General features: G+C 43.2%; 1 pseudogene; it reads left to right on the forward strand.

Moving 5' to 3' along the window:
• The first annotated feature begins 6726 nt into the window (after positions 1-6726).
• On the forward strand, positions 6727-6817 carry LOC144703984 (small nucleolar RNA R71; annotated as a pseudogene).
• The last annotated feature ends 538 nt before the right edge of the window (positions 6818-7355 follow it).

Raw genomic sequence — 7355 nt, forward strand, 5'->3', positions numbered from 1 at the left:
TAACATTTTACCATCAGTTGAGGATCAGTAATAATCATCTTGTTGAATACTTGTATGTTTGACGTAGGATAAGAAAACTGGTTCTTAATAGCCTTGGTGTATATTAAAAGTATTTTTTCTCTTTAGGTTACCATTTATTGTTTTCATTATTGATTCTATGGCCTTTATCCATTTGACGCTGTATTTTGTGATGTAAAATTTTATGGGATAAATGAGTGAATTTTATTATATATAATAGGAGACTTTCTAAAACATAATCAGTGAATAACGAAGCTTATATGAAACAAATTTTGAAAGATTTCTAACCACATTTATTTTAAAATAATATTAATTAATATACTCGTGACAACCCTCTTATAAACCAACATAAATAGTCATAACCAGTAAAAAATATCATTTTTGTGACAGTATTCCTAACAACAGTGATGTAACACGACGGACGCCGGGATAGACGACTCGTGTTAGACCATAGGGAGGATGGGGACACTCATGTTAGGCAATGGAGATGATACTACGGGCGAAAATCAAATGATTACATGACAATGAAGTTGATGAGAAGCATAAACCTAGCGTTGACGGACACCAACTACCACTAGGTTATGGTAAGTGTGACCAAGGAATGCCAGTAGGCTCCTGATGACCCAATCGACAGGTTGAGGGCCAAAAATGCGAGCACGGCTATTGCCAGTAGAGCGTGCACCTTTGATGTGCCAACCAAGGTCGTACCGATAGAAACCTAACCTCGGCGTTGGAGACACTCGAGAGGCATTGAAAGAAATAATTGAACGTGTAAAAGGGAATGATGGAGCGCGCCCAACAAATGTTGACAAAACATCACCGGAGCCATCATCATCGCCATCAGCATCACCGTCGGCCCGTGTCCAGCCCGACCAGCATGCCAATGCATCCGTGAAGACGCCCGGGTTTAAATACCCTGGCTAGAGCACGCCCGCGCACATTTTAACAGTTTCATTAACTGTTTTCATTCATTTAATTTCTGTTTTGTGTTCATCACAACGAGTACACCCTACTCTTCATGATGCGTCCATATCATAGTGTTTTCGTATCCGTACGTGTTACTTTCATATCATAGTTTAATCTCTTAGTTTCTTTATTTATGTTCTAAATGGGGGGTCTCTTATTGGACTCCCCCTTTTTGGACTCATTGTAAGGGGCCATGATGGGACCATGTTCATTCTAGATCTGGACTTCTTTGTTGGCAGTTACCATCGTTCATTGTCCAGGTTTCATCAAGAGAGAAGAGGGGGAGGAAGAAGAAGAAGGGAAAGAGGAAGAGAGGGAAAGAGTGGTGAAGGGAAGAGGCCATAGAGGAAGAAGGTGGTTTTCTTGATCGTCACTCCTTCCTCCGCGTTGTCTTCGTGGGATATCGTTGTGCTGCCGTTCGCATCCAACGTGGTTGGATAAGATCACGTGCAACTTGGTGGTATCTGATTTCGGTCAACTATCCTCGTCAGCCAAGGGAGTCGCAGCCCTACCGTACAGCGAATGCGCGACCACACATCTTCCCGATGCATCTCGGGTGTGGATCACATGTGCTTCATTGTTTTAACCAGGCCACGTTTAATGTGGACGTGGCTGCGCTCCGGTCAACCCCCATTCGTCCACCAAGGTTGTCGATCATCGCCCCGCCCCATCACATAATCTTGGTGGTGCTGACCATTGGTCCGAAATTTGACCAACACATGGTTTGACAAAGACGCTCGTGAATCATCTCCACAACCCACCTGCACCCGTAACGGCCATCGGTTTTGTGTGCACTCGCGCAGTCCTACGACGAGCTTTTTGATGGAAATATACATGGCCGGAAAACCAATCACACATTCTACATCTCATTCCATATTCATTAAATAGAACATATTCATTATATTGCACGTGTGATGCGTATAATGAAGTCCATGAATACATGATCGGACTTAGTGAATTATGATGAGATCGTAATACGGAGATCACTAGTCTTTAAGCATGTGTTCTAAACATTCCTATTTGAAGGATACGCGAGAAGGACATCGACGTATCCGGATAGAATAGCACTATCTAGCCTCACTCATATGATGAGTATGGCCGGTCCCGTAGCCATTAGTGTGGCGACACTAAGGATAGAAAGTGGGTGCTCTTTAGTGGAAAGAGTTCACTGAATTGATCCGTACGAATCCCTGAATGGTATTATACCGAACTGTTAATCAAGTTGATTCACGTCACGGTTGTATAAGTGGTCCTTAGACCTGAGACACCAAAGACGTCTTGTGGACGGTCGGTTGTATTTTGGCTATGGCCAACGAGTCTCTAATCATAGGATTCTAAAAGATCTTAGTTCGAGTGTATCAAGAAGTACACGACGGCGATTGAGTGGTCAAGATGGGATCCTCCACCCTCGGTATAAGAGGTGACGGCTCAAGGAAGATGATGCAACGAAGTCCTTGGCCAAGGCAGTGAAATATCGGAGAAGAGTTCTCCGATGATTTCCAAATGCATCAGTACTAACTCGGATGACTGATTAGGGTTTGACATGACCATACACTAAGTCGTCCAAGGAGCGTCAAGTGGATGAGGGATTATACATACACGGCAACCGATGATGAACAGGTTCCATGAGTGAGTCGATACACACTCCTTTGTATCTTCTAGGACACGAGGTGTAGCTTGGCACCCCACGTGTCGGAGTCTCGACCTATCGATTGGGTTACATCGATCCGACATTAATTAATCTATATGATGATATAGTTAATTAATTTGGAAGGCCAATAAAGGTTATTGGGCTGCTGGAGTCGTTAACTAGACTGATACATGGGCCTAGAGGGTCACACGCAAATGGTCTTTTGGACGTTGGATGATATACTTAAGTTTTGGGGGTTTTTATGAAAAATACCCACTTAGTATAAATAGGGGAAGGCCCTGAACGAAATTCACCTAGGCCAGAATTATTCAGGGGCCTTTCCCTTCTTCTCCACTCTCCCCACACTCCTCTCCATCCCTGATGTGATCGGGACGACGTAACGACGCCGACGGAGAAAGTATGGGGCTCGTCAACGAGAGGGAGGAGATTCGACGCGCCGAGGACCGCATGGATACGTCTAGAGGCTGCACACTTGAGCAGCTTGACTCGTCTCGCTTCGGGATTGAAGAAATCACGAATGAGATTCGTGCAAAGGTACATCTTTTCAATGTTTTCGTTGATGCCGTTTGATTCTCAAAAGATTTCCGCTGCGCATCATTTTTATTTGTTCAACCATCTCAAGGCCTCTAGAACCCAACACTTTTGTGGTCAACCTTGGTGCTAGGACACTCCGCCAATGCAACGGTGACATTTTTCCACTGGGAATCTGCTACGACCATAGAGTCCATCGTATGTGAATTGCCACTGTCATTGCTTGTGACCTGTGTCGCCCTCGCCGATATCATGCGCGCGTCATCATTACCAATGCATTGCTGCTCACGCACGTGACACCGTCGTTTGTCACTGCTACCAACTATTACATCATAGGCCGCATGGCCACCGTGGTCTGCCGTCACCGACGCTGCCACGCCTTGTGATGATACCCTGCAACCACGCCGCACTCTTGCTACCACGTTGCCAACTACCATTCCGTGAGTCGTTGTCCTCGTGTTCAACGCTGTTGTGCCACACTACATGCCTCACCCCGTCCTCCGCTTCCCTGCTCTTGTGTCGCGCCACCGCCAACCGTCGAGCTACTTGCGCCCCCCCCCCCCTCGGGCACTCTCACACTACAAGTGCATGTGCTGACACTCGTACCGATGAAGACCCCGACAACGGGCGGCGCCACCAATGAGGTATGCTGTCAGCTCGGTCGCTTGTTATATTGCCATCTTCAGCATACTTTCGGCTGTGCTCTACCGTGCGGGGTTAGATTAGGTGAGAGAAAATATCGAGAAAACTACGATTTGATTGTCTTCCTAGGTACGGGTCAAGCTCGTTCGTTACATGTGAATGCCTACGGAATTATTCCGTTTGATGTCCTAGTACCCATCGTCGCTCCAACGAGGGTCAGAAGGTCACCGTCATCGTCACTGGTCGCCCACTTTGGAGCTCGGAGTTTGGCTAATCTCCATGTGTCAAGGCCTGTACGTACATTCACCTAGGGTTTCATCGCATCACGTAGTTACATTCATTAGTAAATTAACTGTCGAACGACACCGTTGACAACGTCCAACATCAGGGAAGAAGTGTGGGCATGCCAGGTTCGTTATGAGCCTGATGTCTGTATTAGCAATAACAAGTCGGTGGGAGACTATGTGTGTGGCCGGGCAATGATGACTGGTAGCGGCGAGCACAACGGTGATGGGCATGGCAGCGGTGGGAGCGACATCAGGCACAGTAGCGGGAGCGGTGGCAGGCGCGATGGCGAGGCGAGGTGGCGGGCATGGCGGCAGATGTAGCGATGGGCGCGCATTGGGAGCGGTGGCAGGTAAAGGGTAGTGATCTTTTTTAGTCACTAAATTTAACTTACTATAGTGAATACACACCCTCCAGTTTGAAGCTACTCTAGTCTGAATCTCTTCCCCACCTTGGTTTTTGTGGACAGTGATTCCTGTCTTTTAAGGCACCACATGAATTGGGCTAACCCACTTACTATTTGAAAAGGGTAAATGAAGCCAGCTTTGAGCCACTTGGTAATCTCTTTGGAAACAACATCATGTAAATAGGGATTTAGGTGTCGCTGATGTTTTAACAATGGCTTTGAAACTTATTCTATAAAAATTCTATGCTGGAAAATATCAGGATTAATTCCCTTTATATCTTCAATTGCCCATCCAATGGAACTTTTATGTTTCAATAACACCTCTAAAAGATTAGTCTCTTGCTCAATCATAAGTGTAGCTGAGATGATAACCAGATATATTTTCCTTGGACCTAAAAAGACATATTTCAGATTGGAAGGACAGGGTTTCAAATCTAATTCCCCTATGGGCATAGATATGTGATCACACATGCTATCACCCTCGTTTGTGACTCCTTCATCCTCTTCCTCTTCAGAGATACTATCCTCTATGGCCAACACATCATAAATCATATTTCGTATGGATTCTTCTTCATCATCTTCATCATCTAAAGAACATGTATAGACATCCTCTAGGCTACTATCAGGAGATTTCATCGATTGGGAAATCGGTAATTCAATCTCTTGTATTTCCATTCTCAATTTAACTTTTCCTTCATTCCAATCGATGTTCACTCTTGCCGTGGCCAAAAATGGGCGTCCCAATGTAATAGGTGCATGACTAATTTTCCCTGAGATTTTTACATCTAACACTATAAAATCCACTAGAAATGAACATTTCTTGACATTCATAACTACGCCCACTAACTGCCCACATGGTCTTCAAATTGATCAATCCACTAATTGCAATTTTAAATTCAAATGTTGCAATAGTCCAAACTTAAAAATTTTTAATAAGGCCTTAGGCATAATAACACTTGCCCCTGAATCAAGCAAAGCTTTGCTAAATATTTCACCACTAATTTCACATTTTATTACCGGTGCCCCTGGATCTTTGTGCTTATAAGGCAATTCATTAAAAATAATTAAACTAATGTTCTCTGAAAGTTGAATCCTCTATTGCTTCCTAGGAGGTGTACAGAGGTTTTTCACAAATTTGGAATAATTTGTAATGTATTGTATTGCATCTAACATAGGGATTTCAATAGTGGCATCCTTCAAATATTCAAGAAGTGGGGTCTCTTTTTACCTTTCTTTTTTAGATTTCAAGGCACTAAGGAAAAGTATGGGTGGACAATATGCTTTTGGTTGGGTTCTTTCTCATGATCTTCCTCTCCCACAAGTTCATCGTGGTGTTCTGGTTTATCTTGATCTTCCTCAACCATTTTTTGTTTGTCTCTAACCACATACGATTCAGGTAATTCTCTCCCACTCTTAAGTTTGGACACCACATTTATATCTTTTTCTTTATCGTCCTATAAAGTATCACTCACATCATGAATGTGTTCACTATCGATGATATACATATTATCAACATGAAGTAAATTACTTGGATTAACACAAGCTTGGGTAGGAATTTTAACTGGTCTTGCGTTCATTTTTTGTAGAGTCATCAATAGTACAATACGGTGCTCCCCTTTGCATGATTGGTCAACTTGTTTGATGCCCCATCTCCGCCTTGAGCTTGTCCATCTCACTTCGATGCCTTTCCTCCATTTCTTCAATAATTTTGAGCATCCTCTTCTTGTCCTTCTTGTATTCTTGTCCTCTAGGGGACCATTGATCATTGTTCATCTCTTACCTACCTATTGCATTAACTTCTGAAATAATTGGACAGACTTCTCTAGTGTGGTCACCACTCGAGCATATTTTGCACATGCTGATTTGATTACTCAACGACAGATTGTGTGATCCTCCACTATTTTGTCCTTGTCATAAGGAAATCATTTTTTCATTCATTTTTTCCATAGCTTTTCCCATCATGACCCCAGTCTGTTTTTCAAGTCTGTCCATGGTAATCTGAGGTTCGACTCCTTTAACATCCAGCAATCTGCCTCTTCCAGGAGTGAATCGTACATGATCAGAAGTATCATGGTGGTAGGCTAAATAATCTGACATTTTCTGTAGGAGGGAGATAGCTTCATCTTCATACATGCCTCCTAATGCACCTCCACTAGAAATATCAACTCTTCCCTTTTCAACATCATTAAACTCTTCATAAAAAAATTTCACCAACTCCCATGTAAGTATGCCATGGTGTGGGCACCTCGTATAAACCCCATCAATCTCTCCCATGCTTCACTAATGGTGTCATTTCCCTGCTGAAAATTTCTGACTTCTCTCCAAAATGAATTTGTCCGTGCTACCGAATAATACTGCTTCAAGAAACTGTTTTCCATCACACTCCAGGATTCAAAATATGTTCCCAATGTTCTAAACTAATCCTTGGCTCTATCTTTTAGGGCATGGGGGAATAATTTCATTCTGACTACCTCTTTTGAAATCCTAGGGTAACTACAACTATCACAGACCTCATAAAATAGTTCCTGGAAGTCATGATTCCTCATTGGCTTTCCCTAAAAAGGATGAGAGTAATTGAAATTGGTTGGTATCTGTCCTAAATATCACATCATCTTCAATGGGGGCAGATATCTTAGTTAAGATAGGTGTTTTAGATGGGGTTGAGTATTCTCTAATCCTCCTCCTTCCTTCATTGACTACTTCAGGATTTTCTACTCAATTTCTGGCAGGGTCCATTGCTGGAATTCTAGTGAATGTCACTTCTACGAGTGTGGGTGAAATGAGCATAATTCGGTTGAGTTGGAGTTCACTACTAGTTCAGTTCTGTCACTATTCTCTAATTCAAACCCTGACCTA

This window comes from Wolffia australiana, chromosome 5 (assembly GCF_029677425.1).
Source record: "Wolffia australiana isolate 7733 chromosome 5, ASM2967742v1".
In the NCBI taxonomy this organism is placed as follows: Eukaryota; Viridiplantae; Streptophyta; class Magnoliopsida; order Alismatales; family Araceae; genus Wolffia; species Wolffia australiana.